The 26,173-nt window shown below is 42.4% G+C and overlaps 1 protein-coding gene across 1 annotated transcript in view; it reads right to left on the bottom strand.

Moving 5' to 3' along the window:
- tafa5l (TAFA chemokine like family member 5, like) overlaps positions 1-26,173 on the bottom strand; it is a 91,030-nt gene that overhangs the window by 5,767 nt on the left and 59,090 nt on the right. The gene's annotated exons all lie outside the window — the stretch shown is intronic.

Below are 26,173 nucleotides of genomic sequence, written 5' to 3'. Positions count from 1 at the left end.
GAGAGAGAGAGAGAGAGAGAAATCAGCAGTTAGAAACACTCCATCTTTCCTTTCTACTACAAGAAATGATGTAAACACTGCGGGGACCTGGTGGTCTTGGCAGTCCACAACAGCTGAGCTCTGCACCACTCCAATGCTTTCCTACAATAAGCTCCTGTTCCCCACATAAACGGGTTCCTGCGTGATCTTAAAATCACCCTGACACTCTTCATTACTGTGCCACGCTGGGTCTGCGTGAGATCACTCCGCTTTTCTCTCGGCATCAGACATCAGGAGATTGCTGAAGTTTCCCTCCTCAGATGTCTGTGTTAGTATGCAGTGTGAGGAAGCTCCCAACTTTCCAACCCCTAGTCTAAGATGCTGAACATCCCTGCACTCTCTCAACGCTTTAGCTTCCTGGCAAGATGAAGCTGTTTGGACTTATTGTACTCGTTGGCATGCCAATGACCCTCGGAGCCACTTATTGGCAGTGGATCCGTGCTGATTGGCTCTGCGCGCTGTCAATCACCGCAGCCTTGGCAGGGCCTGCAGGCCGGCGGACGGATGGATGGTTGGTATTCTAGCCGTCTGCCTGCCTTGCCCAGGGATGCTGGGTGCTATCTGTGAAACAGTGCACGCAGCCAGCCTGATCTATAGCTTCTCTCCTCAAACATGTCATCTAAATGCTAAGTACCCTTGCTGCATCGTTAAATCAAAACAGAAAAAAATAAGGGCCGGAGTAAGCAAACAAGAGAATTCTGCGAGGAGGCCTTGGATTTCTGATTTGATTTCGTCTCCCTCTCCCCCCGCCTTTATCTCTCTTTCTCTCTCCGTTCAGAGAGATATGAAAAGCTTGCAGAAGGAGTTTTAAATGACATAAATAAAACAGACGGAAAAAAGCACGTTAGCGCATCAAAATGCTAGCTTTTTTCTTCCTGCTCATTTGCCTTCAAGGGAAAATGCTTTTATGGAGTGCTGCCGCCTAACGCCTGCTTGGCTATTGATTGGGTGACACCAGCACTGGAGGAAAAACGCTGAAGCGGCGCTTGGGGGGAAGTAATATTAACTGTTCCTGCTAATTACCCTAAAAGGCTAACAATGTAAGTGGGTTCTCCTGAGGAACAGTTCGAGGGAGGGGGTGGGGGGGTTGTTAGGGGCAGAAAAACACACATGTTTTACACATACATGATACAAAAAATTAAGATGCCACGAACCACTTTGGAAAAGAGAGACAATATATGGACAAAAGTATTGGGACACCTGCTAATTGATAGTTGCTGGAGTTACTGGAGTTAGATACTGTCCAGCGAAGGCGTATTACAAAATGTTGGGACACTGCTGTGAAGATTTGATTGCATTCAGCGACAAGAGCATTAGTGAGGTCAGGATACTGGATTATCCACACCACCTCATCCCCAAATCCCTAATTCATACTAAAGTATCAGATGGAGGACCGTCATGCCAGAGAACACAGTTCCACTGCTCCAGAGCTCAGTGCTTAATCCTTTTGCCAATGTGACAGACTAAACTCAATTACTGATTCAACTCAACAATGTACACAGCTAAGTTTATATATATATATATATATATATATATATATATATTACATTATATATATCATATATATTAATATATATTACAATACATTTAAATTATATGTTAACATTTTTTAAAATAATACTTTTCAGTATATACCAAAAAGATATATAAAAAGATAGAGAGAGTCCTATTCTATTAGCAATGCTTATCTACAGGGACTAGACAAACTGTGTGTGCCATCGCCCATCTGTGTCAGCAATGGGTGCAACTTAAAGTAGCTGAATGCAATCATTAAAAGGGGTGTCCACAAATATTTGGACATACAGTGTATGTGTGTGAGGAACCTTTAAATTGATAATTAACCTGTATCAACTTCTTTAAATCTTCAATGGGTCATTTACCAATTTTTTTTCTTTTGGGGGCCAAAACTGGTTCTTCTATTATTATTTGCCATCGCTTAAAGGCGATTTGTTGCACCTTTATTTTTAATAATGTAGAGAGAGAGAGAGAGGAATCCACAGGGAGTGTGTACATTACCATGAAGAAGTGTAAGTGAGAAAATGATGTGTCAAAGAGCAGGAGCAAGAGAAATTAGCCTTAAAGGCTAATAAGGTAAGTAGGTTATCCTGAGGGAGAGAAAAGGAGCAATGGGGGCCCCTTAGGATCTTCTAGGCCTTCTGAGAAGGCTTAATAATTTCTGGTAATTAAAATATACATGTCTGTAATTTGTAGTTCAAATTGTGGTTCATTTTCATGCACATGAATCATGCTTGTATTAGAGCTGTGTAAGTATCACAGTACTACTCATTTATTTCAGTGTTTGGTTGGATTAATTTCATGAAACAACAAACAGAAAACAGCTACGAATATTCTCCTACTGGTTCACTCCAGACCTTCTGGGAGTCCAAAGTACAGGGTGTCCAAATATTTGTGGACACCCCTTCTAATGACTGCATTCAGCTACTCTACGTTGCACCCATTGCTGACAAAGATGTGAAAATGCACACACACAGCTTTTTTAGTCCCTGTAGATAAGCATTGCCAATAGAATAGGGCTTGAACCTATTGGCACCATGCCTAATCCCAGGCGTGGGCTCACACTAACACTGAAAAATGATTCAGGATAAATAAACATAATATAAAAAGTCCCATCAACATAAAAATGAAGTTTGTTACATTCATTTATTTAAAATTGTGAATTCATGAATTCAGTAAATTTAAAATATTGTTTTTATTTAGATTTCATTTTTTAATGCATGAGTGCAAGACCAGACACATTTTGAGTTGCATAATAATATCTGAGCTGCTGGAACAAAGAAATATCTTTTAGAATATTGTTAAGAAATATAATATATAATTAAAATGTATTACAATATATATTACAATAAATAATAACTCCCCCTTCTAATGACTGCATTCAGCTACTCTAAGTTGCACCCATTGCTGACACAGATGTGCAAATGCACACACACTCACAGTTTGTCTAGTCCCTGTTGAGAAGTATTGCCAATAGAATAGAACCCTCTGGAGCAGATAAACATGAACCCATTGGCTCCATGCTGCCTAATGCCGGGCGTGGGCTAGAGGGGTATAAAGCCTCCCAGCATTGAGCTGTGGAGCAGTGGAAGAACTCAATGTTCTCAATTTAATATTTTTAGAAATTGTTGGGGGGTTGGGGATGAGGGATGTTGGGATGAGGGATGTTTGGATGAGGTTGGATGGGGTGGTGATTATCCAACATCCTGAACTCACTTGAACAATGCTCTTGTTCGTGAATTCAATCAAATCCTCTTCTCTTCAAATTCTCAAATCTAGTAGAAGGCCTTCCCTGGACAGTAGAGATAGTTACTCCAATAAAAACAGAATAAACCCTTTTTAATACTCTTAATTTTAACAGAAACAATTAATGAGCAGGTGTCCCAATACTTTTTTCTAGATAGTGTACTGAATATGAGCTGTAGTAGGCTCAGGTTTGAGTCAGCTGTTGGAAATGGAAAATCAGCTTTATGAGCTTTATTAAACATGAAATGTCTTTTAAACACTTAAACGTTTGTGTTTAATCTAGAAAGTCCAAAACCTGCCAAGAAATAAGCATGTTTTTTAGCTTAGCACTAACATATGTCTAGAATCTCATAGGGGGAGCTAGCAGAATTTGGCTTTCTTGTAAAGGGGATTTTTATAACCCAAACTGAAGACCTAGCTCTAACATTTACAATTCACAACACTAAAAAAAGAAAGGGGGTCATCAGAGAGTGCGTGTAGTCTAGAGGAGTATGAGTGAGAGAAGAGAGAGACAGTAATGCAGTGAGTAGAGCTCTGCTAGCGGCTTTTGCAAACAATTGGCTGAAACAGCCGCCTTGCTTCCTCTACTCGGCGGGAGGCTGCGTGTTAATATTGTAGTGCGGATGCCTCTGGGCACTTGTCTGAGGCAGGAAGATGAAGAATAGGTATGCTGCCTTGCTAGCAGAGCGGCCCAGATTGCTAATGTGTACTCCGCTAATTGAGTGCATTAGCTTTCATTAGTGCAAATGAAGTGCAGGCTCCAGGTGTTCGGCTTCGCAGGGGGTAGAAGGGGCTCCAATCAAAACTCCTCCAACCGCGACAGTGTTTACTGTTTACTCCACGCCACGGCAAATATGGCTCTGTCATATCTATGGTGATTAGAGGCATAACGATGCATTCGTCCAATCGATGCGTCGATTGCTGTTCCTGCCAGCTCAGCAACATCCATCCTCTAATTGCCGTCGTATCGGGTCACGCTTGTGTTGTCTTGAATCAGCAATTGCGTAGAGTCCAATTAAATTATGCCTTTCATGACAAAGAGAGCAGGAAGGAATTTTTTTTTTAGCACTCAGAGAATCAAACTAGCGAGCACTCGTTTTAATGCACTGTAGGCCTACACCCTGATGCTACCAAACCTGGTCCAAGTGGTGCCACAGCAACGCCACCGGAGAAGGTCACTAAGGGTCATATCGTGGATGTGCTGCAAAAATCTTGAATCTGCACTTTTGCTGTTTTTAGCTTTCTGACATAACGTCAATCTTGTAGGTTTTCTTTACATTGTGTCGGAATTTCATCATGAACAGACCAATAAAATGCTCCTTGTCCTTCTCCTGTAAAATCCCCACTTTGGAGTTACAAGGTTGGTGTCCCAATACTTTTTTCCAGTGTACTGAATATGAGCAGTAGCGTGCACAGGTTCAAGCCAGCTGTCAGAAATGGAAATAGCAGTAGTAGCTCTGAGCCAGGAGCTTTTTACTGCACAACATCGAAAGAAAAAACTGCTACATACAAGATCAAATATATGTTTTTTAATGTATTTTTAAGATTCATTAAATATACAATGTATTTTAAACATCTAAATGTCTGAGTTTAATGTAGAACATCCAAAAATGACCAAGAAATAAGCATGTTTGTTAGCTGTGCACTAACATATTTTTAGAATCTCATTGGGGGAGCTAGCAGAATGTAGCATTTTTGTAGAGGGGATTTTATATATATATGTATATATATGTGTGTGTATATATATATGTATATGTATGTATATGTATATGTGTGTGTGTATATATATATATATATATATATATATATACACACACATTTATATACACAGTCATATCAAAAGATTATGACCACCTACCTTAAATAATAAAAAAATGCTCTCTGGGAAAAAAGCACTGATTTCTAATTGCGAATCCAGTGTAAATGAATCTGTTCAGCTGTTAAATACATGTTAATTATGAACATATAAAATAAAGATGTATATGATCCTGGTGGTCATAAAGGGAACTTTACAGCTGTAAAACAGCTCACCTGAATAAGAACGTTGGCTAATGTTAAGTGGCGAAGCTTGCGTCAGGACTCAAACACACATTCGCACCCTTGTGCCAGTGTCCATCTCCACGGTAACTGTAGGCACGGCAACCATGAATTAAGAGCAGTTTTGCGAGCCAAGTGTGAGTGCAGCTCCTCTCTCTATGCCTTGGCTGGATTAACCATTTAAAGATTGATTTATCTACTGAGACGGCTGCAAGCGGAGCCGCGGCTGTAATTATTACTCCTGCCTTAGGAGCAGAGGTGGTCCAAATGGCTAATGAAGCACTGATTGATGGAGTAGCACTCTGTAGAGATAACTCCAACCGAAAGTCGATTACATGTGCTGCACAAGACGCATATTCGACCATACAGACAGAGGAGGTACGGCTGTTTAAGTAAGCAGCACTTTTTATATGTGCTATCACAAAAATACTCATCTGCTGTGGTTGAAAGTTAGACGAGCTAAACATGTGTAATGTCTGGATGGTCCACATATTAATGACTTCAGAAGATGTGGTAGGTGGTGGGTCTCATGCATTAAGGATGAGTGTAGGAAGTGTAGGATGAGAAGATATTCCACCGAGCAGTACAGGACAGAAAGGTCAGGAGGACTGTGTAGGGTCATTCAGATAGGGCATGCATCAGACCACGAATTCCATCAAACGCCTTACTTTTAGAGGTGATGGTATGCACACTTGGTCTTTTTGAATGTGATCACATAGTAACAGTGAGAGGAATAGAAAGCCTTCACTATATGGACAAAAGTATTGGGACACACCTCTCCCATTATCATGGGTATATGAAATCAAGCCTCTAGTCAAGCAGTCTGCCTTTACACACATTAGTGAAAGAACGGGAGGTTCTTTCTGGAGCTCACTGAACTCCAGCGTGGTTCTGTATGTAATAGGAGACACCGCTGCAACAACAACAACAACAGCAAGTCAGCTGGTGAAGTTTCCTCCCTCCTAGATCTTCCTCCATCAGCTGTGAGCGGTATTATTATTGAACAGTGGAAGAGTTAAGAGGAACCACAGAGAGGAACTCAGCCAACATGTGTCTGTCAGACCACGTAAAGTTACAGAGCAGGATCAGGGCCGAGTGCTGAGCTCAGAGCATAGTGCACAAAAGTCTCCAAAGCTCTGCTGACTCAGTAACTGCAAAAGGGGACCCAACTACATTTTAATGCCTACGGGTTTAGACTGGGATCTCATAAAAGCTCCTGTAGGTGTAATGTGTAGGTGTCCCAATACTTTTGTCCATGTAGTGTAGCTACAGATACACATATTTTATTTAGATTTCCATTAATAATGGTTAGTTTTTACTTAATATTAAGTTAATTGCATTCTTATCATTAGTTTCCCAAGAAAACAGCATGACTGATAGCCCAGAAATGAAAGATACGCCTTGCGCTCACTGTGCAATTTATTAGAAAGACTTGTACATCTACTAATTCCTGCAATTATCTAATCAGACCAATCGTGCGGCAGCAGTGCAATGCATAAAATCATGTAGATATGGGTCAGCGGCTTCAGGTAATGTTTACATCAACCATCAGAATGGGAAAACAAATGTGATCTCAGTAACTGAGAGTGGCATGATCGTTGGTGTCTGGGTCTGGTTTGAGTATCTCTAGAGCTGGGATTTTACAACTCCTGGGATTTTCAGCACAACAGTCTCTAGAGTTTCCTCAGAATGGTGTAATAAAGAAAACACATCTAGTGAGCAGAGGTTCTGCAGACGGAAAGGCCTGGTTGAAGAGAGAGGTCAATGGGGAATGGGCAGAATGGTTAACAGAGCTGACAGAAAGGCTACAGTAGCTTAGATAATGACTCTGTACTTTTGTGGTGAGCAGAAAAACATCTCAGAAGGTCCAACCCTGAGGCGGAATAGGAGACCACGTTGGGTTCCACTTCTGTCAGCCAAGACCAGAAAGCTGAGGTTGCAGTAGACAGTTTAAAAGCCTAGTCTGATGAATCTAGATTTTTGCTGAGGCACACAGATGTTAGGGGCAGAATTTGGCACCAACCACATGAATCCATGGACCCAACCTGCCTCATGTCAACTGTCTAAAAAGGTGGAGGTGGTGGTGTAAGGGTGTGGGGACTGTCTTCTTGGCATATGTTGAGTCCATTAATAACAATTAATCATAGCTTGAAGGCCACAGGCCATGTGCATCCTTTCAGGACCACAGTTTACCCAAAAGCTTCTGTCTCAAAGCAAAGGCCATCTTAAACTGGGTTCAGTGTTCAGACACAGGGGCCTTCCCAGTCACCATATCTGAATCCAGTAGACAACCTTTGGGATGTGGTAGAACAGGAGCATTCAAAGCATTAAAATTCTACATCCAGAATTGAAGCGGCTGAACCCTTCCCAAACTTCCCTGGCTGAAATTTCCACTTATAAGACTAGGAAAACACTCTCCTGGTCACATATTCTGAAGGTAGATAGGGAAAACACTTTACATGTACTGTATGAATTGCTATCACCATTGGTGGTGGGTGTGGGGATGGCGCTGTAATGACTGTATGATGTTTATGCATGAAGAATTGAGAATTCTGTCAAACCGATGTGGCTGAGGGATGCAGTGATGCGCTACAGAATATTACCTAACATTAAATGCTAGCTTTAGGCCCGTTTAACAAGCTTATGTAATCTTACCCAACTGTGGTTTTAACAAGACATATTACTCTAGACCACATTTCATTTCAGCCAGCTGCATCTATTTACCCATATTACAACGGTTTGGGTTGGATGGTGATTACATACAAATCTGTGCCCATGTTTTGTGTGCATCAGTGTCCCAGATGCATATTCTATGCACGGAAAGCTTTCTCCTCTGAGATACAAGACAGATAAACATGTGCCTAAAATCCACTAGAACTGCAGAACTATCTCAGGAAATACAGGAGATACTGGCCCGCCACTGCAACGTGAAAGCTCAAAAGGTGGAAAATAGTGGTGGGGCATCACCACTGGAGAAACCTGCTGCCATAAGGGCCTGATGGACCCACACCAAACATCTCCAGAACCTTCCTTTGGGATGTGTGGGCGCGTCGCATAAGGAAAGAGGTAACGGCAGTTCAAAGAGGTGGGAGATGACAGCTCGCTGCACAGAACATGGGCGAAATGTAGACCAAGTGGCAGAAAGCGAAAAATGGCCCTAATACAGTGAGAGTGGCCTTCTGGCAGTGTGAGGAGAGGGATGAGAGGAAAAGCATGAGAGAGAGAGAGAGAGAGAGAGAGCGAGAGAGAGAGAGAGAGAGAGCGAGAGAGAGAGAGAGAGAGAGAGAGAGAGTCAGACCCACCACATCCAGAAAAATACCCTATACCAACTTCTGTGAGGCAAAAAAATAGAAACTCAGTTTAATATAAAGAGCTGGCTGGTTTCCATTTAGAGACGGATTGAAGGTATAGTTTGATTCAGTGCAGGTATCTAGGGTTTAGGGTTAGGTTTAGTGTTTAAGGTTAGGATTTAGGTTTGAGGGTTGTGTTTAGAGTTGTGTTTAGAGTTTTTTGGTTTAGGGTTAGGGATTAGGGTTTGGGTTAGGTTTAGAATTTAAGGTTAGGTTAGCGTTTTGTGCTAAGGTTAGTTTTTGGGTTTGGGTTTGGGTTGGGGTTTAGGGTTTGGGTTAGGTTTAGAATTAAAGGTCAGGCTAAGGTTTGCATTAGGGTTAGTTTTTGGGTTTGGGTTAGGTTTAGAATTTAAGGTTAGGTTAGGGTTTTGCAGTAGGGTTAGTTTTTGGGTTTGGGTTAGGACTTAAGGTTTGGGTTAGGTTTAAGATTTAAGGTTAGGTTAGGGCTTTGTGGTAAGGTTAGTTTTTGGGTTTGGGTTAGGACTTAGGGTTTGGGTTAGGTTTAGGATTTAAGGTTAGGTTAGGGTTTTGCAGTAGGGTTAGTTTTTGGGTTTGGGTCATCGTTGAGGGCTGGTTTATATTTTAGGTTAGGATTTGGCTTAGGGATGGTATTAGGGTTAAGGTTTGGGTTGGGTAAGGGTTTAGGGGAAGGGTTAGTTTTTGTGTTTGGATTTAGGTTAGGTTTAAGGGTTTGGGTTAGGGATAGTGTTAGGGTTAGGTTTTTAGGGTTTAAGGTTAGTTTTTGGGCTTGGAATAGGTTTTAGAGTAAGGGTTTAGAGTAAGAGTTTAGGATTAGGGAAAGGTTTAAAGTTATGGTTGGGGTTTTAGTCATTTGCTACATTCAGGTCACACTGTATTACTATAGTGGACGATTTGTAATGCCGACAGTTTGGTCAAGTTCCCAGTTCCCACCCAGTAGCTACGACGCCCCTTCTCACAAAATCCTACCAGTGCTGGGAGGGTGAATGCTAGCAAAAGCTTCCTCTGAGAGATGCGAAACCAGCCAACCACATCCTTCCAAACTGCTTCCACTGCAATGCCAGCGGAGCTCACTAACTGGAAATTTTGTTAACAGACGCCCACATTTGCCATCACTCGGTTAGCATCACAAAGCAGCAGAAAGCCAGTGTGTGCAAAGCCTTTCATTTGGATATACAGCCATGTATTCAAAAAAGATGCCTTCTCCAGATCTGTAGTGGCAGATCTGCAGTCGCCTGAAGAGAATTACTTCAGTAATTACTGAGCTACTTTCATCCAGCAAAAAGCAGCTTTACTCTCCGAAGTCAGTAAACACTTGATGTGAAGTATAAAAGCTTACCAAAGAGCTGAACCCCCAGCATTAGATTTCATCATTACAAGTTCCAGCTGTTTACACTGTCAAGGCTTATGCACGCATACTTTTAATAAAGTGTCCACCGGCTTTGACTTATGTCTTCGCATTAGCCCATAATTGCGAGGGCAAAAAGCATTACAATAACAAAAAACAACATCTGCTCTTGAAATAATTGGATTTTGAGATAATGCCTTGGCTCGAAGATCAGGTCGACTCAGACATTCAAAAAAAAAAAAGTGCAGTGTTCAAGTGTTCACAATCTTCCTTCTTATGTTTTTTTTTCTTCATCAGTCTAAGAAATGTTGTTCCTTTGTGAATTCCTATATTTTGAGTGTTACAGGAAATAAAAATGCAGCAGTCGTTGCGCAAACTAGCTAGCTACCCGACAAATGTATCCCCTGCCTGGTCCAGTAAGGAGCTGGGGAATGGTCAGGGGCAGCGTCTGATTTTACTAATGAAATACCACAGCAGCAGAAGCAGTAGTCAGCATGCAGGAGGAGAGCAGGCTACACAATACTGGACATACTGTATAATACACTAAACCAGTCCCACGGTTGTATTAGATTACAATAAACCACTACACAAATAAACCACTGTTGCCAACCATCTAAAAAGAAATCCTGCTGTTAGAGATAAATATCAGTAGCAAGTAAAATGACAGCAAGCCAGTAGAACATTGCTAGTAGCTAAATAATCACCTGATAAAGAAGCACCTGTTGCTTGCAAAGTAAAAAACAAAATACTTTTTTTGGGTTAGGGTTAGGGCTTAGGGTTTGGGATAGGGGTTGGGTTAGGGTTTAGAATTTAAGGTTAGGTTAGAGTTTTGCAGTAGGGTTAGTTTTTGGGTTTGGGTTAGGGCTTAGGGTTTGGGTTAGGGTTTAGAATTTAAGGTTAGGTTAGGGTTTTGTGGTAGGGTTAGTTTTTGGGTTTGGGTTAGGGCTTAGGGTTTGGGTTAGGGTTTAGAATTTAAGGTTAGGTTAGGGTTTTGTGGTAGGGTTAGTTTTTGGGTTTGGGTTAGAACTTAGGGTTTGGGTTATCGTTGAGGGCTGGTTTATCCTTTTAGGTTAGGATTTGGCTTAGGGGTGGAATTAGGGTTAAGGTTTAGGTTGGATAAAGGTTTAGGGGAAGGGTTAGTTTTTGTGTTTGGATTTAGGGTAGGTTTAAGGGTTTGGGTTAAGGATAGTGTTAGGTTAGTTTTTGGGTTTGGAATAGGTTTTAGAGTACGAGTTTAGGATTAGGGAAAGGTTTAAAGTTATGGTTGGGGTTTTGGTCATTTGGTCATTTTCATTCAGGTCACACTGTATTACTATAGTGGACAATTTGTAATGCCGATAGTTTGGGTGGAACACACCACTGGCTGCTAATGAAACATCACCAGCGTACCAATGTTCAAAACATACATATGCTGGCTGTGCTAGCGACCATGCTGGCCTATGCTCTTTTATTTAGCAGGGAACATCACACACACTGGTTTTGCTGGTGAACAACTTTGTTAATGACTAGCTATGTAAGTGTATGCTAACCTTTATAGCACTGTGGCTAAATGGCTCCCAATGACAGCTTAGACAGGACGATGTTGGGGTATCAATCCTGTTCCTGCTTAAACTCCTAGTTACCAAATGTGGCATAGTGCCAAGTACAGAAATATCAGTCGTTAAAACACTGTTTGGTCCAATACTGTTTGCTTGGGAAGCCATTAGCCATTTTAGCGCTAAACCTTCAACCCGTCACATTCAGAAATGCGACAGGGTTGAAGGTGACTAATGGCTGAATGGTTGTTACAGAATTGAACAACTGTCACCTTTACATCTTTTCAAAAGGGCACCTGTTCCTGAGGATGACTCAATACTACTGACTAGTGTAAATGAGCAGTTGTACAACCTCCACCGTAGCACTGTCAGTATGGACAATGGGTGGAACCAGCTACTACTGGCAGGAATCACTGACGTCCTGATGGTTCTCATAGTGTTTAATTCCCATTAACTATGGCCAATGCTCACTGATTTACCAGGGAAACCAGTGCAGACTGCTTTTTCTGTTTACTGTGTGTCTACCTATTGTGCTACCCCTGGACATTAACACGCCCAGCATGGGAGAGCAGAGAGAACAGTCATAACATGAGGCTGTCAGTCACGTAAGGAGCCTCTGCAGCACCACGGCCGCTCTGGAGACGGCCGCATATGGATCCATCTCTTCTCCCCTCGGATCGCAAATCAAATCAGCCGACCCGGCGAGTGAAAAGTGTTTGGCTTCATAAATGCATTCGATAAAAGAGAGCAGAGAGCGAGGCTGGAGAGGGTACAGACTCTCCGAGGATTGCCAATTCCCCTGCGCCTCAGATATTTAGTGGCCTCTAACAGCTCGGGCGGGCGCGTGGGCAAACGGAGGCAGACGTGAGCGGAAAGCGAGCGCTGGGAACGTGGGGGGACGGAGGGAGGGAAGGAGGGGGTTCTGGATGAGGCGCTGTGTTCACTCTGACCCCGTCAGATCAGCCTCAGTCTGAGTGAGCCACGGCTTCCTGAATAAAACGCCTGACTGAAGCCATCGCCTCCAGTCTCCACCACCACTCCACCTTTATTCCTCGTTCTCTCGCTCTCGTTTTTGTTCTCCTGCACGTTTAACGTTCAGTCATATCCCCCACCCCCTGCCCCCCCTTCATGGTCTACAATACTGAAGCATGTCTCTGCATTCCTCAGCTGTGCTCCCTCCTCCAGCCCCTGGTGTCTTTCCTACTCCCTCTGTCTTGCTCTCTCTTCTGGCTCCTGACGATGACTCTGCACTGACAGAGCACTGCCATTAATGAGACACAGAGATGAGGGAGGGGTGCGGAAGCGAGGAAATGAAGAGAGACAGAAAAAAAAAAGAGAGAGACAGAGGCAGACTGGCACAGAGGGTGGATAAGTGTGGGGAAATGTACAGTAACTGGACAGATGTCGGGTCTTCAGCTTGGTTTCTCAGCACACTGGTTTTAAAATGGAGAAAGCAAAAGCTTAGCTTTATCTCAGCTTTAGTCTCAGCTTTAATGTAAGAGAGGACATCTAAGCTCTCCAGACTAATACGTGGCTATGCTACCCCTCGCCTTAATAACGGCATCAGTCCTGTCAGGTAGGGATTACAGCACTCTCTTGTTCCTGTCTATTTTAGTCCACTTCTCCAAGAACGAAGTGCACCTTCAGCTAGAGTTTGTGCGAGGCTATTTTAGACACTTTCGGATTCAGAACTGGGACTCAGGTCTGGTGGTTTTGCTAGTCAGTCCTGATAGTGTCCCAGTGTGCCATCATGTCCTTTGAACTGGATATAGGGATATGGATCTTTGCAGCTTACACTTGTTTAGTCTGGCTCTTCAGACTTTTCAGTTTGGTCCGAACCAAAATGGCAGATGTAAAAGGTTCCTGGGACCACGGTCTAGACCTAAGGACCTAAGGACCACGATTTGGCCTGACCCATGGTTTGGTTTGTTTGCAGTGTGAAAACACTGGATTGTTCTGGCTGTTGGACCAATTACAGGACGTTGAGGCAGGCTATCTTCACCCATTTAACTAAAGAAGAAGAAAAATGAGAGTCAGGAGAACATGGGACAATTATATCTGTCAGCAACGAACCCATTGTTGCATGAGGAGCTTGTTCATTCAGCAAATTGGAACTAGTCTCGAGTTCTGCCTTGAAGTTGGTGCTGCTGGTAGTAACTCTATAATATTAGCGGTTTAGTAGAACCGAATGATTATTCTTATTTTTTCTGGGAAAAGCAACAAGACGAATTGACAACACGCCAGACACATCAGACACACTCCCCTCCACAAACCCATAAATGTCAAGTATAGGGACATGCAGCCCACATAGGTGATGGTGACGGGACGTAGGAATATCAGGCAGTTCATAAGTGCCCTCACTAAACTGCATCAAATGTTTACAATGTAACAAACACATGAACCTTGGTTCAGACCTGTTCAGTCTGGACCTTCAGGTGTGAAAACGCCCCTACAAGGGGTTCTTTGAGCAATTCTATAGAAGAACCATTTTTGTACAAGATATCTGTCTGTGAAGAACCTTTACACTGGTAAAGAACCTTTATATCCACTGCTTTAGCCCTCTGGATCCTGTATGTGAGCCTGCACTTCAGTTTGACAGCATTACTGTCTTAATTAACATCAATTTCATAGGCCCCAAGATAGAACCAGTGTGAAACACCACAAGATAAGCTAAACCAAACTTTGACCAAATAAGCCACAATAGTTTTTGAATTAATAACTTAATAATAAACTTAGAGTTTAAGGGTTTAAAATTTAAATGCCCCCCCACACACTTCTATATATCGTTTAAAGAACCCTTTGTGCTACCTTCATTTTTAAAGAACCTTTGTACTACATTCAGTTTTAAAGACCCTTTGTACTACCTTCATTTTTAAAGACCCTTTGTACTACCTTCATTTTTAAAGACCCTTTGTACTACCTTCATTTTTAAAGAACCCTTTGTACTACCTTCATTTTTAAAGACCCTTTGTCCTACCTTCATTTTTAAAGACCCTTTGTCCTACCTTCATCTTTAAAGAACTCTTTTTACTACCTTTATTTTTGAAGAACCCTTTGTGCTACCTTTATCAGTTCCTAGGATTAGTTCTTATCCCGGAATGTGGAAGCATCCGTGTTGTGTTAGGCTTGGACGTGCAGCACAATGTGAGTAGAAGAGGGGGTCCTAAAATGGACAAGAACTTTCTCAGAGACCGGTGTGAACCTGACAGCACTGAGGAGAGCTCCAACTTGCTTGGAACTAAAACAGCAAACACAACAACAACACAAAATGTGTCTCTGTCCAGTAATTTATAGACTGCACTGTAGGCTGAGAGAGAATAGAGAACAGAGACAGAAACTGAGAGAGAGAGCGCGAGAGAGAGAGAGAGCAGGACAGGAGAGAAAGCTTAAGGTAAACTCTCACAGTCAGGGTCATTATAAAGATGTAACTGCTGAGGACGCCTCGCTTGTCCCGCTGTTTCCCTCGTGCTCCCAGCTCCCCCACACTCCGCTCCGGCAGGTACCATCAAACACCTGACAGGGTGACTCAGCGTTTTCATGCCAGCCCCTTTTGCTTAGCTAACGTCTCTGACGAGCTCCCACTGTAGACGCTGTAGGCCACCCACAGGCCCCCCTCCCTTCCCTTCACTTCCCTTCCCTTCCCCTCTCCTCCCTCTCTCTGCTGAGCACAAATCCCCCAGTCACAGGCAGTCCAGCCCACGGTTCTAAGAAAAGGACCTGCGCCCACCTGCTGCAATTTAAAGTAATAAATATAATGAACCCAACCCGGCCTGAACCTGCTCTATAAAAACACACCCAACAATATCTGAACATTTTTATGAGCAGCATTTATCAGAGCTTGCATCACTACAGTCCACTGAGTCATCCTTCTGCAGTCCACCTCCGACTACAGCCTCTCTCATAATACAGCACTTACAAACCCAAGGTTTAGGGATAATAAATGTAGACCGTGGGTCTCTCTCTGTCCACCTTTTTAAGGTCCCATATTCCCTTTTTTCCTTCCCTGACAAATTTCACTTCCAATATTTGTGTAGTAGTCAAGTATAGCCAAGCCTACTCATACATCATAGACAGCAATGCTGTAGGTGAGTGTTTGGCCGGTGTGCTCTGCCCATTATAATGTGAAGCTGGAAGAGTGAGGCTCAGGGTAGAGCAGGCTTGTGTAACAGGCTTCAGTTGCCTGCATTCCTGCACTGCCCCGGCACAGGCTCTCCAGCGTGTGCGGTGCCATGGCACCCGGCTCCAGAGAATACAGCAAATTTGAACCTTTCAGCAGTTCACTAGTGAAGACAAATGGCGCGGCGTGTTCGGGGCCCCGGTGACTGATCTATATTAATGTCTGGCACAGCTTCAGCATCCTGCATATGCTAACTCCATTAGAGGGTCAAAACCTGGCTCTGCCTCCACCCCTCCCTTCCCCTCTGATACACACCCTGGGGGGGCTGGATTTAGAAAGGTTGCAGGTGCAGGAATGTGTGAGAAGTAGCACACACACACACACACACACACACACACATACACACACACACAGGCATACAGAAAGACAGTAAAAAAAAAAAAACATGTACACACACACACACACACACACACACACTCTTTGGAATGCATCCCATTGCACACTGTGCAGTGTGTTTTTTGCTCCGGCTGCTGTGCCTCTCTGTGGTGCATCTGCTGCTCAAGCATCTTTATGTAATGCTCGTACAGTGCACACACACACACACACACACACACACACGCAAACAGTTCTCTATAACATTTACATGAACAGTACCCTTTAGGACCTAATGAAGGGCAGGCAATGTTCATAAGGCTACATAACACCTACCCGAGCATTTCATGACAACTGATACAAACCCAGAAACATCAATAAAAGCTTATAACAACAAGCATCAGCTGTCAAACACTTGGGGCCCTATCGTACAACCTGCGCAAGGCACGTCGCGATGCTCATTGCTATCTTACACCTTCCGCCTGCCTCGTTTAAATAGCAACGGTGCTTGTGAATATATCTCGTAATGAGGCGTGTTCAGGTCAATTTCTGGGGTATTGCTGTCTTGGCAATGGAAAACACAGGAGCTCCACTGACTGAAAACAACCTACGCAGATGTCAACAGTCAGATGTTCATTGCTATCTTGGCAGTGAATTGTCAACACAGGCACGTGCCCAACGTGTGTAGATCCTGCTCTTAAACGCACCTGGCTCTTAAAGGGAACGACGAGCAACACACTGACTTATTTATTGCACGTTACACCCAAAACACACCCATGATTAATTAAGAGAATTAGTACATGCCTTTTATGTGCTTCGAGCCACGGAAGGCCTACTTGCAACGACTTCCTGTTGTTGTGATAGCAAAGACACACTGACACGCACCACATCAAGCTGCGGTGCGTGGTTGCCGGCTCGCCAAAAGATGGCTAAAATAGGGCCCTTGATGTCTATTCACCCCAGAAACCACCAATGACAACGATCACCTTTTAGAGTCAGTCTGGTAATACTCTGCTGTAGAGGATAATTCATAAGGTTTTATGAAACCTACAAAGGTTTTAATGACAACCAGAGATGCTGACAAGTCGCAAAATTGAGAATTATGGAGTGGCAGCAAAGCAGCTAAAGTAAAACCTATCCGAGTGTGTTTTCAGATACCCCTAATAAAGTCAATGTGGTCGATCCAGAGTCGCATAATTTGTTTCCTGAACTCCCTGTAGGTACCGAAATCCCGCTAACACAAGCCGGATGTTGTGGTTCATCACAAGAAAAGAGCCCTTCGAGCTTCAAGTATGGCTCGGCTCGACCCGCCATCCCTTAAGATCCACGGAAGACAAGCATCCAGACCTTTTTCTCTCCTTGCACTAAAGTGGTGGAGTGAACTTCCCCTGGGTGTCCGAACGGCAGAGTCGCTCGCTGTCTTCAAACACTGAATGAAGACCCGCCTCTTCCGAAAGTACTTGGGCGAAGTGTAGTGCAGAGTATTGTGGTCTCCATGCTGGCTATTTACAAACTAGCTAAGGATATTTTCTGAGTAAACAGTGAAGCACTTCTGTAAGTCACTCTGGATAAAAGCATCTGCTAAATGCCTTAAATGTAACTGTAAGAAAAAGCTCAGTTTCCCAAATCAATGACATAAAAGAATTTTCTGTAACTTCTACACACTGTGGCTGGATACTGGTAAGACAGACGCTTATTGTTCATGTATTATTTCCGACGAGCCTGAGTAGAGTTGAGAGCCATTACGGATGAGTTGCAGGTCAAGTCTGAAGTCTATTTGTATGCAACTTAAGTGCAACTTGTTCTCCAGTCACTCACTCGAGTGCCCATCTCTGATGACAGCTGACATGAACCTAATCAAACATTTATAAAGGATAATTCCCACTAGCGTCTGCCTATGCCATGTCTATGCTATGACAGTTTCCAAGGTTTATGTAGATGTCATGTATCCTCATGAACACTGCCCTTCAGTAAAGCATTAGCCCATATGCATCAATGCTGATGTTAGATGATTAGCTCTTGATCACAGATGTCACTCCAGCTCATGCTAATGTTGTCGGATAGAGCTCCATCACTTCAGAGAGCACAGTTTAGCTGGGGCATGGAATTGGGCATGGTGACTTTACCTCATGTTCAGCTGCTCTACAGCATCCCATTATGTTAGCAATGCTTTTCTATGTGTCTGGTTTACAACCCTGTTATTTCTGCCTTAGAATGAAATATGCTGTTTTCTTTAATATAGTGCTCATTAAGCTTTTATTGGCTGGTTTACAACACCATGACGGATCTATTGTGGCTAGGTTACCTTATCGCTGCCTTATTGTAACCTAGCCTAGCTTAGCTTAGCTTGGTAACAACTACTAAAACCTCTTCTCTTGCCACAGTGTGTGTTGTGATTGTAACCGGTCAGCTGAGTTAGCTTTTAGTCTAGCACACACCTAACACCCCCTCACTTCACTGGCTTTTATTTTGGTGCACAGCGGTCTTCTAGCTGCCTCTTGTCAACCGTAAACTCTTTTTCTTTCTTCTGTTGCCATTAGCATGAGCTTTTAGCCCTTTTAGCCTCACCTCCATTTTCATTGCAAAGTAGTCTTTGCGTATAGCCTTGAAAGGCTTTATTTAGTGGGCTGGGTGTGTGTAAATTGTGTTGGCGTAAATACAGCGAGTCAAGACTGTGATGTAACAGTTTTGAGGTTCTGAAATTGGCCTGTTTTCCTGCCCTTTTCTTGGCTATGCTGGATTTTCTTTTAAAGGAGGAACGTCAGTGCTTGAGGTTTACGGTTTGTCAATTCCATATACTGAACTCTCATGATGTCTCATAAACACTGCCCTTCAGTAAGCATTATACAATATCCTATACTGCATACACACACACACACACACACACACACACACAGACACACACAGTGCTTCATAAAATATACATACTGAACATTCAATATTCCCAAAAGCAAGGCACCTAACCCCCAACTACTCCCTGGGTGCCACAGCTATGGCAGCCCGCCGCTCCAGGCCTATGTGCTTACTAGTGTGCTCCCCTAGTGTGTTCACTGTATGAAGGGGTCAAATACCTATGTGCACAATTGGAATGGTGATTGAATGGTTATATGTCTATCAATCTATGTCTATCACACACACCCTCACACATACACACACTCATATAATGTGCAAACTAACCCATATGGAACTCAAAAAATAGCAACAACTGATATTTTGTAGGTTCTGCATCCAATAAAGCCTTTAATCACCTCTCTGCCTCTGCTGCTGAATACAAGCTCCTCTCCATTACAACACAAATCAATGTGATTCACTTTGACCTGGATAGAATAGACTCACCGCTTCATCCCCTACTGCACCTCGCTCTAATACTCCTTCATCCCCCATTTCACAGCTTCAGCTCCACCCAGCTATAACACTGCCTCAAATCCTCTCTCTGTATCTCTCTCTCTCTGCCGGTGTCTCGCTCTCATAGCTTTGGCGGCTGAGCTAGCCCTGACAACACAACTCAGCAGCATCTTACGTATTGTCAGACTGGCATTACATTTGGAAAAGCGGTATTAGAAAGGGCGATCAACATACACACACACATACACACAAACACACACACAATTACACACACTCACAGACACGGCCACACATGCACTCACTCCTCTGTGCTGTCAGGCTGGATTATGTGGTGCTGGAAACATGAGCATAAAATCTCCAGCAGCTGCCACAGGCTGTGAGACACAATGCTGCAGGCTTGCAGAAACCACACACACACACATACACACACACACACATAGAAATAGATGCTGGAACAAACAATACTTAAAATGGACCATAAACACCTGCACACTGGTAAAAAATCTCATCACCATTTATATATATATATATAGAGAAAGAGCTTTTTCTAGACTCAGAGGCTCTTTACAACCATAGACAACACATTACACAGTAAAAGAAACTGATAGTAAGATACAGCACTGTGCGTAGGCCAAAAGACCTGGTCAAAACAGCCACTACGTAAGTAAAAAGCTCCTTATCTGGGCAGTGGCTGTTTATTTACTCACTAATAAAAACACTAATATTAGAATAAATACTAATAACCTTCATACAAAAAGCAGTGGTTTTACACCACTTTTATTGCTTTAATATAAGGATGCTCATTAGCTGCTATCTCAATAGCCACTATTCCTTCTGGGGTCCAATTGACATACCATACAATTAATGTTTTCAGATCTGAGCCAAAAGTGGAGCTTGATTTACTGAAAAGCTTTAAGTGTTCTTTATCTGATGGGGGCAGTTTTGATGGGCTGCCAGGTCCTACACCATTTTCTCTGTATCTGTGGTATCACTTGGGTAGTCCATTATAGATGCCTTGTAGATGCTCACCTGACATTCAACTAACATTCAGCTGAATGAAAAACAAAAGAAAAAGGGTTAAAATAACGGACAACAAACATAAAAAACATGACATATGAAGAATAACACAAAGTATGGCAATTAAAAGCCTAAAATAATAGAATCAAATAGAAAAACCTATTTGTCCAACCTCTATTCTGCTAATTTCCTATTTGTACAGCTGCCAAGGTCTTATTTACTTAATGGATCTTGTCATTTGTTACATAGTAGCCTTTCATCCTTTTTTAAAACATTATTTTGCTACTGATTCTGGTAAGGAGTTCCACTCCTTTGTGGCTCTATTAATTACTTTTGATTACGTTTGACATGTAGTTAGTGTTTGCTCTCAGTAATTGGAAATAATCATTGTTGTCTATCTGGTAGAATTAGTTTACTTACTTACGTACTTGCTCCAGCTGACTGTAGAGACCCACTGGATGTTTTTGTATGTAAGGATTTGACAAGGGTCATCTTTTCTGTATTTGACTATATCTGTATTTTTGTTTCTTTGCTGTTTTTGACCATATTGTTGCACAGTAATCTAGACTGGATAATACTAATGACTGTGTCACTAGTTGTCAACATTCTCAATGTGTTTTAATGATAATCTGCTGTCATTTGTGACACCTAACAATTTTACTTGATCAGTTTCTTTGTCTACATGTAATGGCATGGGATGGACAGTAACACCTGTGGATGTTTTCAGATCTGGAGCTTGAAGTGTTGTTGGGGGCAGTTTAGGTGGTCTACAAGGTCCTAAGCCGTTTTCTTGGTATCTCTAGTATAACTTGGATGGTCCATTAGTGAATGTAGTAAATGGTTGTCTATTGAATGTAACCCTGCACTTAACCCTAACCTTAACCTTAGCCTTGAATCAACCCTAAATCCCAACCATAGTCCTAACCGTAACCTTAAATCTAACCCTATACCTAATCCTATAAGAATAAGGTTAAGGTTAGGGTTAGGTATAGTGTTAAATGCAAATAACAGACCTTTACATTTAACTTCAGTTCAGTTGCTTTTAATAGGCATTCAGATTAAACATTAGTCGAATGCCAGGTGAGCATCTAAGATACATCTACAATGGACCATCCAAGTATCCTGTTACCGTATTTTTTATATATTTTTATGAACTCCAGTTTAAGAACTCCAGTTTTCTGACATTCTTCTTCCTTACGCAACATGATTGATTGTCATATCTGATCTCCTCAGAAATATCTCCTAAAAAAACTGAAGAACTTGTGCTGAGTGGCTGTTTTGACTGGAAATTAAATAAATAAACTTTCAAAGTCGTTGACGTTTTTGCAGTACTGTATATATATAGACAGGGCATTCAATGACTTGAGGCAGACTGACAGCATATTGAAAAGAAGTGAGTGTATAGGAGGGGTTTAAATAATGATAGACTGGGGAGACAACTGCATAATTGTCGAGCTGCTATGCTTAATGATGGACCACTCAAAGAGGTCAATCTAAACCTTGGATCCTGCAGAAAATCCTGCCCTAAATTAACCAATCGTAGGAATCAATCACATGAATGGAGGAGCTCAGAATCTCTTGAATGGAAGATAATAATCATTGTAAAGTAATGTAAATATTTATCAGGCTAATCAAGCACTGTAACTTTTAAAATGCACATTAATGAAACATTGCTGAACACATCTGTGCTGCCATTTCTGGAACAGAGCAAGATTTCAGGACCTTGGAGAGCAGCTGTTTATGAACCACTGCAGAAGAAGTGAGGTAAGTGTTGGAATTGGGGGTAATCAGAGTCACAGACCTGTTGCCCAGGCTTATTGTTGTTGTTCTGAAACCAATACAGAAGTCTGCCCATTTCTGCCCACACTTCCAGAAGCTGAACGAGGTCTTTGACCTCTAGATTGGTTCGGGGAGGTTGTGTAGTGTCTCCAACCTGGACCTCACTAAAGGCTGCTGGCCAGCCTCTTTACCCGAGACCTGGCCAAAGTCTGCGCTCTACACTCTCCCAGTGGCCTCTGGCAATATCGGGTTCTGCCGTTCGGACTCTTCGAGGTTCCATAACCATTTCAGTGGTGCATGGACGTAGTTTTGCAACTCTGTTACTGATATGGGACTGCTTGTGTGGGTGATGTCAAAATAAACATTGGTTGATCACCTTGTGATACTCTAGGGGGATCTCCAGCCTGTTCAAGGGCCAGCTTCGTTTCCAGACCAAATAAGTGCTACCTAAAACTAATGGAGTGCCACTGTGCCATTCAGAAAGAGACATTGGCCCCTCCAGGAATTCAGGTCCAGGGAACAGTACTGATCAAGCTTCTTCAACAGCAACGCTCCAATTTATTTAACCCACCTGATTCTACTTGTCAGGGCTTCATAAGCTTAATTGAAACTATTCTGGTCTGCCAGTGAACAAGTGTTACACCACTGGTCTATGGACTACACCAACATTTTAGGACCACGGACAGCAGTCAGATATAATACTGTAAGGTAACTGTTGTCGTTACAAAGCAGCTTTACATAATTAGTAATTAGTAAAAGACAGAAAAAAAAGAAATGATGCAAAAAGAAAAAACTCCCTCAGGGCTGGAGGAAGAAACCTTGGGAGGAACCAAGACTCACAAGGGGGTCTCAACCCGTCCTCCTCTGGTCAGAACTATTTAAACATTATTGATAAAAGTTACCAAACCATCAATACTGTTGAAGGACGGTCAATGATGATTATGTAAATACCTATTTATTATCTACCTTTATAGTTATCAATGACAAGTTAACAAATGATCAACTAGGATATATACTTTGTTTACTGTCCAAAGAGAACCATGTCCAGAATGGTAAATTTACCGGAGTAGACAACAGGCAAAGTAGAGGTTATGTATTATATAAGGTATTGCTTGTGACATTTAAAGCCCTACTGGCCAAGCAGTGGTCCTAGGATCATTCACAGCTCAGTTGGCAAAAGATCATTTTCTTATAAAGCTCAGAAACCCTGGAACAGCACTCCACAGTCTAAGAGGAACACTTGATAGATGTATAAAATCCAAATTAAAACCATATTTGTTCAGGCCAGCTTATGCTTAATATATTACAGCTCCCGCTGCTTGTAACGGTTCTCTTATTTCATTTAGACCATGGTATTTAATCTTTTTGCCTGCTTACTTATATTCTTGTGTAAAGTACTATGTAACTAGCGCTGGAAAAAGATTTTAAAATATTAAAATGGGTGTATCGATTAGGCTGAGAGGCCAGTAGAAGAATTACACAATAATGCATGAGAGGGAGTGCTATGCCATATTTTGGCCCTGGTGCACTGCAGCCATAAGAACTGGGGCCAAAGGCTGTAGGGCAAAACCTCAAGAGTATTACTGCAGTTATACTAGTATTATTACTGACATGTATTATTAGACACTGAGATACAATGAAGCCACAAAAAACTAACTAGTAAGAATGTTTACTTACAGAGGTCAGGATGTTGGATGATCACCACCCCACCTCATCCCCAAAAATGTATTGGATGGAGCACCATCCATCATTCCAGAGAATGCAGTTCCACTGCTCCACAGATCAATGCTGGGGGGCTTTATACCTCTCTAGCCAACACTTGACATTAGACACAGTGCCAATAGGTTCATGTTTATCTGCCTTAGAGAGTCTTATTCTATTGAAAAAGCTTCTCTACAGGCACTAGGCTAGCTGTGTGTTTGTGTGCATTTGCACATCTGTCAGCAAAGGGTACAACTTAAAGTAGCTGAATGCATTTATTAGAAGGAGTGTCCAAAAACATTTGTCCATCCACCTGTTTACTTATAGCCATACAGTATAATTATATGCACTGATGCATTGGCAGTGTACACCCAATGATCTTCCTCAGCTGCGCTCTCTTGGCTGTGGAGACCGTGTTCCACTCCCACTTTAGGTCTCTGGATATGGTGGTGCCAAAAAAATGAGTCACTCCACAGTAAAAACCACCAAGCTGTGAATGTTCCACCACCATCTTCACAGCGCTTTGTGTGCTCAGCATCAGTTGGTTGCTTCTGCTCCAGACACCAATTTCCTCTCTGAAGGCAGACTCTTTACTGTTGGTTATGAGGCAGACCATGGTGTTCATGTCTGCAAACTCCAAGATCTTCACAGATGGTTCTTTAAAGATCCAGTCAATAGTCAATAATACAGTCAACCAGTCTTGTGGTACTCCAGTGCTGAGAGTCTGGATGTCCGACATGTGTTTTCCAAGCCGCATCTGCTGCCTCCTATTGCTCAGGAAAAGCATGATCCACTGACAGATGGAATCTAGCGCTGACAGCTTGGACAGTTTGACCTGCAGGAGCTTTGGGACAATGGTGTAAACAGCTGAGCTCTGGGCCACAAACAGAACTATTGCATAGACCCCTGGACTGTTGAGATGCTTTAGCATGAAGTGCGGGGGCAAATGTACACTGACAGAGCTGTTTGCTTTGTAGGGGTACGGCAGAGGGTCTGTAATAGATTTCAGGTGGGATAGGAACAGGAATTCAAACAACTTCAAGACTACAGAGGTCAGGGTAACCAGTCCGTTGTAATTTAGTCCTGGAGTTGGGTTTTTTTGTGGGGTCTGTGATTGAGAAGATGGTAGAGGTGTCATATATAGATCTTATTACTTGATGTTTTATACTTGGTATGCTTTAATGGCTGGTGATTATTGTTTAGTGGGTTATACTGATTATACACTGATGATTAGACCAATAGAAATAGAAATGTACTTTAATCTCATTACATTACAAAAGTTAGAACTGCGCTACTTCTGGGTGGCTTACTCCAATTATAGCACAGCTTTTTAGGTAGTAGCAAATATTTAAAAAAACCTAAACTGTGAATGTGATTTAGGCTTTTCATAGTCATGCTATGTAGAGTAACTTATCCTGTGTAAGGTGTAAAACGCACTGTTAAAGCAAGGAAAGTAACTTACCCCATCTTAGAAGTAAAAAGACACTGTAAAAGCCTGAAGATCTGTACAATCCTCTACATTTTTGGCTATAGGAAATTACTGCATATAGGCAGAAATGGTACAATCTTGAGTTTGGTACTACAATACTAACTGTACCCCACTTTTAGTTTTATAGCTTCACAGTGATGAACTATGAAACCAGAAGGTCTTCCATCTTCTTGTATAAAATTATAGAAGAAGATTATGAGTATGGTAATGACTTGCTTATCTCCATGCAGGCTGCCATCTAACCATGGTTTATTCATCAAGGAGGTGTCAGCCCCTTGGTATCGCCCCCCCCCCCCCCCCCCCCCCCACCCCCCCCCCAACACGGGGCGATTCCGAGCCGCCGTCCACAGACCCAAATAAGGACTTCCGTCTTGTTTAAGTTCATGTGTTTGATAGCGGTTCATGATTCATGTTCCTTTGGTTCACGTGTTTGACCTGGGATTGGAGGATATTTAAGAAGCCTCAACACCGCCATTCAGTGCCAAGAATTGTATCATTGGGTACCTTACGGTTTCACGAGATCTTCCCCGGAGTGTAGAAGGCTCGCTCGCTCACGGCCAGGATTTACTGGCAGCCCATGTCTCAGCTATGTTAACTGAGTAAACATAATGTACACATTGTCACTGTCACACAAAAACCTTAACCTCAATTTTTGTCATTTCTCACTTTTTGACCGTGTGAATCCGGCACTACATAATGACAGGATTTTAAGATGAATGGACCAGTAGAAATACACCAAAACGACCTGGAATAAAAATCTTTTCACATTGACTTTCAATTTCCAGGGCATTGAGCAGATTATTC

This window comes from Salminus brasiliensis, chromosome 6 (assembly GCF_030463535.1).
Source record: "Salminus brasiliensis chromosome 6, fSalBra1.hap2, whole genome shotgun sequence".
Lineage (NCBI taxonomy): Eukaryota > Metazoa > Chordata > Actinopteri > Characiformes > Bryconidae > Salminus > Salminus brasiliensis.
Note: the sequence above shows the minus strand (reverse complement) of the source record. Positions and strands in the feature narration are given on the sequence as shown.